Source organism: Danio rerio, chromosome 4, assembly GCF_049306965.1.
Source record: "Danio rerio strain Tuebingen ecotype United States chromosome 4, GRCz12tu, whole genome shotgun sequence".
Lineage (NCBI taxonomy): Eukaryota > Metazoa > Chordata > Actinopteri > Cypriniformes > Danionidae > Danio > Danio rerio.
Window position 1 is genome coordinate 46,328,691 of NC_133179.1, and position 13,339 is coordinate 46,342,029.

At 31.8% G+C, this 13,339-nt stretch overlaps 2 protein-coding genes, 1 non-coding gene and 2 pseudogenes across 6 annotated transcripts in view; 2 read left to right on the forward strand and 3 right to left on the reverse strand.

Moving 5' to 3' along the window:
- Positions 1-13,339, forward strand: part of zgc:174653 — a 954,986-nt gene that overhangs the window by 83,861 nt on the left and 857,786 nt on the right. The gene's annotated exons all lie outside the window — the stretch shown is intronic.
- LOC103908679 (uncharacterized) overlaps positions 1-13,339 on the forward strand; it is a 129,949-nt gene that overhangs the window by 46,745 nt on the left and 69,865 nt on the right. The window lies entirely within an intron of this gene.
- On the reverse strand, positions 1,994-2,067 carry LOC141382091 (U6 spliceosomal RNA; annotated as a pseudogene).
- Positions 7,247-7,320, reverse strand: LOC137495102 (U6 spliceosomal RNA; annotated as a pseudogene).
- Positions 12,169-12,270, reverse strand: LOC137495100 (U6 spliceosomal RNA). The gene has a single exon (XR_011015042.1). It is a non-coding gene; the product is annotated as a U6 spliceosomal RNA (small nuclear RNA).

Here is a 13,339-nt window from a genome sequence, read left to right on the forward strand (position 1 = left end):
GCATAGAAAAACGCGATTATTTCTAAAATAACATTTCCCTAGAAAAATGCATTTTTTTTTCTGTGTTATTAAATAATTTACTTAATAATATTAAGTGGTTAAAAGATATTGTTTAGATGCAATTAACTCTAATTCTAAATATTATAAGTCTAATAACACTGTCAAGGTGCAAACATTTAGTCTTTAAAACAACTAAGCAAAATAAATGTTTATTTTGTATAAAACAAATATAAATATACATGTACAAGTTGTAGGGCTTTATGATAGCATAGAAAATGCTATTATTTCTAAAATAACAATTCCCTACAAAAATGCATTGTTTTATCTGTGTTATTAAATCATTTACTTAATAATATTAAACAGTTAAAAGATATTGTTCAGATGCAAATAACTAATTTTAAAAATTAAGTCTAAGTCTAAAAACACTGTAAAGGTGCAAACATTTAGTCTTTAAAACAAATAGGCAAGATATTTTGACTCTTATTGGCTGTTGTCATTTTCTTTTTTTTCTTCTTAACTTCTGCTATTAGTGTTTATTTACAGCTCTGGGTTATGCTTTGAGCTGCTCTAGCAAATAGCCGAGCAGCAACTACTGGGAAGGTAGTTTATAAAATAATAATTTATCATATGTTTGTGATTTTTTTTTTTTTAAATATTGCATAAACTGTTGTGATAATAAAATAATTTTACGCTATATTGTACTGCCCTAATATGTTAAAAGTATAAATGGTTATATATTTTGTGTAAATAAACATTTTTCTATTTTATTTCTAATCTCTGTGTACATTTCAGCTTTTTTTTTTTTAAGATTTGTTCAGTAGCTACAGTGTCCCAAGAGTGGGTTATCTGTTGTGACTCGAATAACTTTACACAATATTTATATTACACTTTACATTCATCATTTTTTCTATTCATTTATTGCAAACAAGTGTTAAAGGATAAAATAAAACTTGCAAAAATACACTGCGTACATATTCATGTGGTTGCTTTAATGTTATCATTGTGTAATTTAAAGGATGGTAATATTAGGGTTCTGTTTATTATTCATAAACAAGTTATAAACTCTAGTTTAGCTAACAGTTAAAATAAAAAATGGTATAAAATTATATTGTAAATTAAATTTAAGTAAATGTTAAATGTAAATGCAGTAAAAAATAATATGTGTATATGTAAATATAACTGAAAACATTGATGTAAATGAAATATTTTAAAATATATTTAATTGAATTTTTAAATAATTTATTAAACTTAAAAAAAAATAACAAACCTATTTAAATATCAATGCCTGAAATTTAAATTTGAAAGTATTTTAATATAATATTTCTTATATCCTACAACCTAATATTTTAGATACTATATTTAGTTTAATCAGTTGTTTAAATATTTTATTATGTGTTATTTAATATTAATAAATAAGTTACCTGAACATTACGGTCAATATAATTGACAAAATTCTAAAACATTTAAAAGTCAATATTTCAGTATGTTTATTATTGAACTATTAAAATATTTTATTTCTTAAAAGGTGTAAAATATAAGTCCTGATTATAAAAACATTTTATCTAACTGACATGCAATTCAAAAAAGCTATATTTAGTTATGTTGCAAATAAACATACAATTATATTTGAATATAATGTAATACATTTATTAAAAAATAATACTTATTATTATATGTTACTCAATTCATTTAAAATGGATTTTCTTTTTCAAATTATGTAATAAATGATATACAATGAGAGCAGTCTACAGCACATGGCTAATTAATATGCACCTGTCATACCCCAGAAAGCACATGGCTAATTATGCCAGTTCCCGCCTTTGATTTTTTACCATATTGGGTAATTTGTTTAATTTCAACAAGCATGAGCACCCTTCAAAGCCACAGGTGACACCAATGGGGTTCAGGGGTCACTACTCTGCAGTCTAAGGCCATGTGACGTCGAGAGGGCTGCTGGGGGCCACAGGGTGGGGACAGAGAAGATTCATCAGGTTCCTTTTCGCAGGGGCCATGCTAATCTTCTCTGTATCGATTCAATTTTAGTATATGTGCCACCGTAGCGAGCACAGACCAGCGGTTAGGCTCAGGGCATATGTACGCCTCGAGTCCCAGCAATGTTCCTCCAGGGTGGTGGGAACCGGAGAGCCATGTTCCCACTTGTATGCCGTGCACTACAGAGCTTTGGCCCTGTCAGTGCTAGGCACACTGATTGATGCAGTAGGTCACCAAGTTTATGGACAGGGGGAAATTAGAGTGTCAGGATAGCCTATGGCAAAGTCCCACTAAAGCAAGGGCTTTGGAAGTGCATTAGCACAACAAAACAAATGATCAAAGCATCCCACATTCGTTTTCACCATGCATGTAGACTTTCCAGTTGACCCAGCAGCACCTCCCACGATTTGCTAAACCCATCCTCATGCACCATTTGGAATCGTGAAAAGCCTTTTGTCTTTTTTCATTTCTGTACTTTTACCCACGCACTAAAACAGTAATATGGAGCGCTTCATGGATTTGCGTGTCATCCTTTCGCCTCTTGCGGGAGAATCTTCGGTTCCCTTCCCGTTCCACAGTTCCACTTTCCCTTCTTCCTGATTGGCCCGACGTCTGGCTCGGGATTGGTCGACGGAAAGTTCCACAAAGCGTGCTTCCGAATTTGGTCATGTCATGTAGCGTGCCGTTGGCTCTTTTGAGAAAGTTCCACTGAACGTGCGCTCCGATTGGCCGCTGGGCGGGACCTCCAGGAAGCGCGATTTATAAAGCGGTGCAGTGGAAAGAGGAAGTTAAAAAAGGAGACAAAACAGACTATAAAGACGACAAGCTTTGTTGTAAATGTTTATTTTGTTTGACAAAAAAATAGATATATACATGTATATGTTTTAGGGCTTTATGATAGCATAGAAAAACGCGATTATTTCTAAAATAACATTTCCCTAGACAAATGATTTTTTTTCTGTTATTAAATCATTTACTTAATAATAGTAAATGGTTGAAAGATATTGTTCAGATGCAATTAACTCTAATTCTAAAAGTTATAAGTCTAAAAACACTGTCAAGGTGCAAACATTTAGTCTTTAAAACAACTAAGCAAGATAAATGTTTATTTTGTATTAAACAAATAGATATATACATGTATAAGTTTTAGGGCTTTATGATAGCATAGAAAATGCTATTATTTCTAAAATAACATTTCCCTACAAAAATGCATTTTTTTTATCTGTGTTATTAAATCATTTACTTAATAATATTAAACAGTTAAAATATATTGTTCAGATGCAAATAACTAATTTTAAAAATTAAGTCTAAGTCTAAAAACACTGTAAAGGTGCAAACATTTAGTCTTTAAAACAAATAGGCAAGATATTCTGACTCTGATTGGCTGTTGTCATTTTCTTTTTTCTTCTTAACTTCTGCTATTAGTGTTTATTTACAGCTCTGGGTTATGCTTTGAGCTGCTCTAGCAAATAGCCGAGCAGCAACTACTGGGAAGGTAGTTTATAAAATAATAATTTATCATATGTTTGTGATTTTTTTTTTTTTAAATATTGCATAAACTGTTGTGATAATAAAATAATTTTACGCTATATTGTACTGCCCTAATATGTTAAAAGTATAAATGGTTATATATTTTGTGTAAATAAACATTTTTCTATTTTATTTCTAATCTCTGTGTACATTTCAGCTTTTTTTTAAAGATTTGTTCAGTAGCTACAGTGTCCCAAGAGTGGGTTATCTGTTGTGACTCGAATAACTTTACACAATATTTATATTACACTTTACATTCATCATTTTTTCTATTCATTTATTGCAAACAAGAGTTAAAGGATAAAATAAAACTTGCAAAAATACACTGCGTACATATTCATGTGGTTGCTTTAATGTTATCATTGTGTAATTTAAAGGATGGTAATATTAGGGTTCTGTTTATTATTCATAAACAAGTTATAAACTGTAGTTTAGCTAACAGTAAAAATAAAAATGGTATAAAATTATATTGTAAATTAAATTTAAGTAAATGTTCAATGTAAATGCAGTAAAAAATAATATGTGTATATGTAAATATAACTGGAAACATTGATGTAAATGAAATATTTTAAAATATATTTAATTGAATTTTTAAATAATTTATTAAACTTTAAAAAAATGACAAACCTATTTAAATATCAATGCCTGAAATTTAAATTTGAAAGTATTTTAATGTAATATTTCTTATATCCTACAACCTAATATTTTAGGTACTATATTTAGTTTAATCAGTTGTTTAAATATTTTATTATGTGTTATTTAATATTAATAAATAAGTTACCTGAACATTACGGTCAATATAATTGACAAAATTCTAAAACATTTAAATGTCAATATTTCAGTATGTTTATTATTGAACTATTAAAAAATATTATATTTCTTAAAAGGTGTGAAATATAAGTCCTAATTATAAAAACATTTTATCTAACTGACATGCAATTCAAAAAAGCTATATTTAGTTATGTTGCAAATAAACATACAATTATATTTGAATATAATGTAATACATTTATTAAAAAATAATACTATTTTTAATAATTATATGTTACTCAATTTATTTAAAATGGATTTTCTTTTTCAAATGATGTAATATATGATATACAATGAGAGCAGTCTACAGCACATGGCTAATTAATATGCACCTGTCATACCCCAGAAAGCACATGGCTAATTATGCCAGTTCCCGCCTTTGATTTTTTACCATATTGGGTAATTTCTTTAATTTCAGCAAGCATGAGCACCTGTCAAGGTCACAGGTGACCCCAATGGGGTTCAGGGGTCACTACCTTGCAGTCTAAGGCCATGTGACGTCGAGAGGACTGCTGGGGGCCACAGGGTGGGGACAGAGAAGATCCATCAGGTTCCTTTTCGCCTCTTGCGGGAGAATCTTCGGTTCCCTTCCCGTTCCACAGTTCCACTTTCCCTTCTTCCTGATTGGCCCGACGTCTGGCTCGGGATTGGTCGACGGAAAGTTCCACAAAGCGTGCTTCCGAATTTGGTCATGTCATGTAGCGTGCCGTTGGCTCTTTTGAGAAAGTTCCACTGAACGTGCGCTCCGATTGGCCGCTGGGCGGGACCTCCAGGAAGCGCGATTTATAAAGCGGTGCAGTGGAAAGAGGAAGTTAAAAAAGGAGACAAAACAGACTATAAAGACGACAAGCTTTGTTGTAAATGTTTATTTTGTTTGACAAAAAAATAGATATATACATGTATATGTTTTAGGGCTTTATGATAGCATAGAAAAACGCGATTATTTCTAAAATAACATTTCCCTAGACAAATGATTTTTTTTCTGTTATTAAATCATTTACTTAATAATAGTAAATGGTTGAAAGATATTGTTCAGATGCAATTAACTCTAATTCTAAAAGTTATAAGTCTAAAAACACTGTCAAGGTGCAAACATTTAGTCTTTAAAACAACTAAGCAAGATAAATGTTTATTTTGTATTAAACAAATAGATATATACATGTATAAGTTTTAGGGCTTTATGATAGCATAGAAAATGCTATTATTTCTAAAATAACATTTCCCTACAAAAATGCATTTTTTTTATCTGTGTTATTAAATCATTTACTTAATAATATTAAACAGTTAAAATATATTGTTCAGATGCAAATAACTAATTTTAAAAATTAAGTCTAAGTCTAAAAACACTGTAAAGGTGCAAACATTTAGTCTTTAAAACAAATAGGCAAGATATTCTGACTCTGATTGGCTGTTGTCATTTTCTTTTTTCTTCTTAACTTCTGCTATTAGTGTTTATTTACAGCTCTGGGTTATGCTTTGAGCTGCTCTAGCAAATAGCCGAGCAGCAACTACTGGGAAGGTAGTTTATAAAATAATAATTTATCATATGTTTGTGATTTTTTTTTTTTTAAATATTGCATAAACTGTTGTGATAATAAAATAATTTTACGCTATATTGTACTGCCCTAATATGTTAAAAGTATAAATGGTTATATATTTTGTGTAAATAAACATTTTTCTATTTTATTTCTAATCTCTGTGTACATTTCAGCTTTTTTTTAAAGATTTGTTCAGTAGCTACAGTGTCCCAAGAGTGGGTTATCTGTTGTGACTCGAATAACTTTACACAATATTTATATTACACTTTACATTCATCATTTTTTCTATTCATTTATTGCAAACAAGAGTTAAAGGATAAAATAAAACTTGCAAAAATACACTGCGTACATATTCATGTGGTTGCTTTAATGTTATCATTGTGTAATTTAAAGGATGGTAATATTAGGGTTCTGTTTATTATTCATAAACAAGTTATAAACTGTAGTTTAGCTAACAGTAAAAATAAAAATGGTATAAAATTATATTGTAAATTAAATTTAAGTAAATGTTCAATGTAAATGCAGTAAAAAATAATATGTGTATATGTAAATATAACTGGAAACATTGATGTAAATGAAATATTTTAAAATATATTTAATTGAATTTTTAAATAATTTATTAAACTTTAAAAAAATGACAAACCTATTTAAATATCAATGCCTGAAATTTAAATTTGAAAGTATTTTAATGTAATATTTCTTATATCCTACAACCTAATATTTTAGGTACTATATTTAGTTTAATCAGTTGTTTAAATATTTTATTATGTGTTATTTAATATTAATAAATAAGTTACCTGAACATTACGGTCAATATAATTGACAAAATTCTAAAACATTTAAATGTCAATATTTCAGTATGTTTATTATTGAACTATTAAAAAATATTATATTTCTTAAAAGGTGTGAAATATAAGTCCTAATTATAAAAACATTTTATCTAACTGACATGCAATTCAAAAAAGCTATATTTAGTTATGTTGCAAATAAACATACAATTATATTTGAATATAATGTAATACATTTATTAAAAAATAATACTATTTTTAATAATTATATGTTACTCAATTTATTTAAAATGGATTTTCTTTTTCAAATGATGTAATATATGATATACAATGAGAGCAGTCTACAGCACATGGCTAATTAATATGCACCTGTCATACCCCAGAAAGCACATGGCTAATTATGCCAGTTCCCGCCTTTGATTTTTTACCATATTGGGTAATTTCTTTAATTTCAGCAAGCATGAGCACCTGTCAAGGTCACAGGTGACCCCAATGGGGTTCAGGGGTCACTACCTTGCAGTCTAAGGCCATGTGACGTCGAGAGGACTGCTGGGGGCCACAGGGTGGGGACAGAGAAGATCCATCAGGTTCCTTTGCGCAGGGGCCATGCTAATCTTCTCTGTATCGATCCAATTTTAGTATATGTGCCACCGTAGCGAGCACAGACAAGTGGACAGGCTCAGGGCATATGTACGCCTCGAGTCCCAGCAATGTTCCTCCAAGGTGGTGGGACCTGGAGAGCCATGTTCCCACTTGTATGCCGTGCACTACACACTGTTAAAAATTGTCCCGTTAAAAAACAGTAAAATACTGGCAGCTGCAGTTGCCAGCAATGTACTGTTATTTTACAGTATGTTGCTGTAAAAATACATGGACTACATTGATTTACACAATACTCAAGTGAACTCATTTTACTCACTGAAAGCAACTGCCTCAACTTGGTCAACTGCTGAATGAGTTTATGAAGTAATGTGCTATATATGCTTAGAAGCATACTTATAATGATAACTTATTTTAGTTAATTAGAAGAGTTCGGTTTAACTCTAATGTCTTATTTTTCACAACAGCACACATACATGTAAATCTGGAATCACCAGAGAGATTCTGACTGCATCAGCAACTAAACAGCCGCTATCTTTAAATAGAGAAACATGCAGAATAACATCAGCAGTTCATTGTTCATCTTTAACTCATACACTGGCTCTACTCTCCTCCACAACGGTGACACACAGAAGAAATTAGCTTCAGGTTTTACAGTAAAATACTGTTTTTTCCTTGATTTAACAGTAATCTACTGGCAGCTGTGGTTGCCAGCAATATACTGTTTTTTTACAGTCTACTTCCGTTGTGTAAATTAACAGTATATTACTGTTAAAATACATTTTTACACTGTGTTTTTACCTCTCACACCTTTAACCCTTTAAACCCCAGAGCATATACTTCAGTTTTAATTGAAGTGTCCACACTACTGAGTGTTCAAGAAACATGTAGCAAAGCTGAAGTAAATTCATTAATTAACTGACTAATTAAATGATAATTGAGGATTAACAACGAACAAATGAAGAAATACTGAAGGGAAAAAACAAGAACAGAACATACAAAACTTTAGTCACAGCTTTATAATGAAATAACCTGAAGAACAACAAATGATTAAATCATTTAAATGATCAGCGGATGATTAAACAACTCTACAAACATCATCACCAGCTACACTTATTACTTAATACATGTATTTTTGTATAACATCTACTAAAGTTCTTCTTGAGAAAAAGTTAAAGTTTTACGTCACCATCATGGAGAACAGAGTTTGCTTTAGTTGGGCTCTTAGCCCTGTCATTTTTATCATTATATATCGTGGCTGCTGCAATTGTTAAGAACTTTGTTTTAAAAGCTCCTTTGTTGTGGCAAGCCAGAAAAAACCTAAATAAGATCTGGTGATGTTCATATTGCTATTAAATGGCAGAGTCTGTTCTCATTTCGTATACTAAAATTTACTGCTCCTATTCAATGTTAAATCTATTGTTTTGCATTATATGTCTATATATGGCAATGATTTCTGGAAGTTTTTAAGAATATCTTGGACAATAACACTGCTCTATGGTGTCAATCGCACTCAAAGAGACATCAATAATCAGCATATGAACCTCAATAATGGTGAAAACAAATTTAACAAAATTAACAGTTTAACTCACAAACAGGCAACTGAAAGTCTAAACATAAACAACAGCAGAATCAAACACAAATAAAGAAAACTGTGAGACCATTATACAAAATTTATTTATACCGCAATGCATGCTGGGATATTTGTACCGTGCCACTCCCAGCATGCATTGCAGCATGAAACATTTGAGATGTTACCATTGTTGAGATACAAGGTCAGATTCATGAGGTCTGAGTGTGTATTTGTCATAACTGAACTGTTTTTGTATGTTATTTCTTAACTGTTAAGTAATTACAGAGGTATCTTTTCTGTTTCCACTTCTCATTAATTAAATTAATACCTGCAACTAAGCATAAAATCTATTGAATGTGGCCCTTCTTCCAGATTTATAACAAAACATTTATCAGAACTAATTTCAGACAAAAAGAATTCTCTACTTATTGACTTTCCAACTTGATTGTTATAATACAAGCATTTTGTTAACTATTTATTATAGTAATTGGACAGTCTGAATCAATTAGTTCAAGGGTGAAGAGCCCAACTAAACCAGCCCCTCACTCCATTACGGTGACACAAAAAACACCTACATTTCTGTTGGATCTCAATGAGAATAGTATGGAAGTCAAATCAGTCAGTAATAAGTGTGTGTCTGCTGTTGTTTGTGGAGTTGTTTAATGATCCTCTGCTGAGACTGAAGCTGTTTTATTTTATTTGATTTTATTTAATGTTGTAACTCAAGTCACTGTTTGTGTTTCTTGTTTTTCTTTCCTTCAGTAATTGTGATTATTAACAGCAGGTGTTCATCAGTGTCTGAATTCACTCATTAGTGTTCATTAACTCTGTCAGGTGAACTATATTGGTGAACTAGTTGATGGAATAGTGAACAAGGGCACAAAGTGTGATTTTAAACACAGACTTCAAAACATCGAATCTGAACTCTGTTAGCTCACAGTTTTCTGCTGTTGGTCATTTTCTCAAAAACAAAAATGTTACCCAGAAAGCACTGTTTTTAACAGAATATTACTGTTTTAGTGAAAAAACATTATTTTACCGTAGAATCTGACCGTTTTTTAACAGCAATTTTTTACAGTGTTGGTGACCTACTGCATCAATCAGTGTGCCTAGCACTGACAGGGCCAAAGCTCTGCACTGTAAAAAAACAGTATATTGCTGGCAACCACAGCTGCCAGTAGATTACCGTTAAATCAAGGAAAAAAACAGTATTTTACTGTAAAACCTGAAGCTAATGTCTTCTGTGTGTCACCGTTGTGGAGGAGAGTAGAGCCAGTGTATGAGTTAAAGATGAACAATGAACTGCTGATGTTATTCTGCATGTTTCTCTATTTAAAAACATCAGCTGTTTAGTTGCTGACGCAGTCAGAATCTCTCTGGTGATTCCAGATTTACATGTATGTGTGCTGTTGTGAAAAATAAGACATTAGAGTTAAACCGAACTTTTCTAATTAACTAAAATAAGTTATCATTATAAGTATGCTTCTAAGCATGTATAGCACATTACTTCATAAACTCATTCAGCAGTTGACCAAGTTGAGGCAGTTGCTTTCAGTGAGCAAAATGAGTTCACTTGAGTATTGTGTAAATCAATGTAGTCCATGTATTTTTACAGCAACATACTGTAAAATAACAGTACATTGCTGGCAACTGCAGCTGCCAGTATTTTACTGTTGTTTAACGGGACAATTTTTAACAGTGAAGTTTATGGACAGGGGGAAATTAGAGTGTCAGGATAGCCTATGGCAAAGTCCCACTAAAGCAAGGGCTTTGGAAGTGCATTGGTTGCACAACAAAACAAACGATCAAAGCATCCCACATTCGTTTTCACCATGCATGTAGACTTTCCAGTTGACCCAGCAGCACCTCCCACGATTTGCTAAATCCATCCTCATGCACCATTTGAAATCGTGAAAAGCCTTTTGTCTTTTTTCATTTCTGTACTTTTACCCACGCACTAAAAAAGCAATATGGAGCGCTTCACGGATTTGCGTGTCATCCTTGCGCCTCTTGCGGGAGAATCTTCAGTTCCCTTCCTGTTCCACAGTTCCACTTTCCCTTCTTCCTGAATGGCCCGACGTCTGGCTCGGGATTGGTCGACGCAAAGTTCCACAAATCGTGCTTCTAATTTGGTCATGTCATGTAGCGTGCCGTTGGCTCTTTGAGAAAGTTCCACTGAACGTGCGCTCCGATTGGCCGCTGGGCGGGACCTCCAGGAAGCGCGATTTATAAAGCGGTGCAGTGGAAAGAGGAAGTTAAAAAAGGAGACAAAACAGACAATAAAGACGACAAGCTTTGTTGTAAATGTTTATTTTGTTTGACAAAAAAATAGATATATACATGTATATGTTTTAGGGCTTTATGATAGCATAGAAAAACGCGATTATTTCTAAAATAACATTTTCCTAGAAAAATGCATTTTTTTCTGTGTTATTAAATCATTTACCTAATAATATTAAGTGGTTAAAAGATATTGTTCAGATGCAATTAACTCTAATTCTAAAAATTATAAGTCTAATAACACTGTCAAGGTGCAAACATTTAGTCTTTAAAACAACTAAGCAAGATAAATGTTTATTTTGTATAAAACAAATAGAAATATACATGTACAAGTTGTAGGGCTTTATGATAGCATAGAAAATGCTATTATTTCTAAAATAACATTTATGATAGCATAGAAAATGCTATTATTTCTAAAATAACATTTATGATAGCATAGAAAATGCTATTATTTCTAAATGCTCTTATTTCTAAGATAACATTTCCCTACAAAAATGCATTTTTTATCTGTGTTATTAAATCTTTTACTTAAAAAAATTAAACAGTTAAAAGATATTGTTAAGATGCAAATAACTAATTCTAAAAATTAAGTCTAAGTCTAAAAACACTGTAAAGGTGCAAACATCATTTTTTTTAAACAAATAAGCAAGATATTCTGACTCTGATTGGCTGTTGTCATTTTCTTTTTTCTTGTTAACTTCTGCTATTAGTGTTTATTTACAGCTCTGGGTTAAGCTTTGAGCTGCTCTAGCAAATAGCTGACCAACTACTGGGAAGGTAGTTTATAAAATAATAATTTATCATACGTTTGTTTTTTTTGTTTTTAAATATTGCATAAACTGTCGTGATAATAAAATAATTTTACGCTATATTGTACTGCCCTAATATGTTAAAAGTATAAATGGTTATATATTTTGTGTAAATAAACATTTTATTTCTAATCTCTGTGTACATTTCAGCTTTTTTTTTTTAAAGATATTTGTTCAGTAGCTACAGTGTCCCAAGAGTGGGTTATCTGTTGTGACTCGAATAACTTTTTTTTATCCACGCACTAAAACAGCAATATGGAGCGCTTCACGGATTTGCGTGTCATCCTTTCGCAGGGGCCATGCTAATATTCTCTGTATCGATCCAACTATATGTTTTTTTTTTTTCAAAACATCAGTTCAGAAGCATATTAAAATATCATTTACAATCATTACTTATGACATTATGTTGGTTTCAAAACAGGAAAACAACAAGCATAATCATTCTGGCAAATCTATTTTCAAACCATCTAGTGAGTACATAATATAAGGAGTATTCAACATAAACGTTTTGTAAAATTCAGTCTCTTTTTCTTCCATTCTAAAATATTGTTCCACAGTTTTAATATAGTTTTCCAGTTTCTTTTATACATTGTCCATAACTCCATTTTAGCATGTTTATTTTTAACAATGTTTCTCCTTTCTCAAATTACAGTTCTTGCAACTGATAGAAACAAATTGGCAATTCTTGTTTTACTTCCATTAAAACTAGGGATGCACGATATATCGGCGCCCATATCGTTATTGTCCGATAAATGCTATTTTTAAGATTATCGTTATCGATCCGATGTCATAATTAGGCCGATATCTTTAAGCCAATAAATTATGTAATTGTACAGACCTGCCTGCTTCGCGCACGCATGGGCTGAACTTGTTCAGACTTGCCCAGTGCAATATAATGGATCTCTCCTCACACTGATTATTCCCTCTAAGTCTGTCCTTTCTTCGCGTGGCTTGCTGTGCATTAATAACTCAGTAAGTAACCACGTTCCTTGTCATTGTAGATATGCTTGATTGAGTGTCACTGTGTATTTTGCTTTAAATCGCCTCAGGAAAAATATTACATGTGGAAACCTTTCCTGCTCTGTCTCTTTGTTGTGTTAGGGATAGCAGGGGAGATTCACTTATTACTCCAGGGCCGAATAATGTTCTTTTCAGGGTTAACTCTTTTAGTTGCAGCTGGTGAATGAAAGAGGACACGTGTAACTTGGTCCAAAATATTTATTACTTTCCGTGTGGTACAACAAGTAAGTCAACAAAGAGGGAACATCACAGAAAATGGTCTCATTGCGAAAAAAACGCTCCTCTTTTCTCTCTCCCTCTCCCTCCGCTTCACTCACACCCCAAACTGCAGCCCAGTCCTGTTAAAGGACTCGCACATTTTACAACACGTGTAAACATAATTGTTGTTTGTAATCTTATT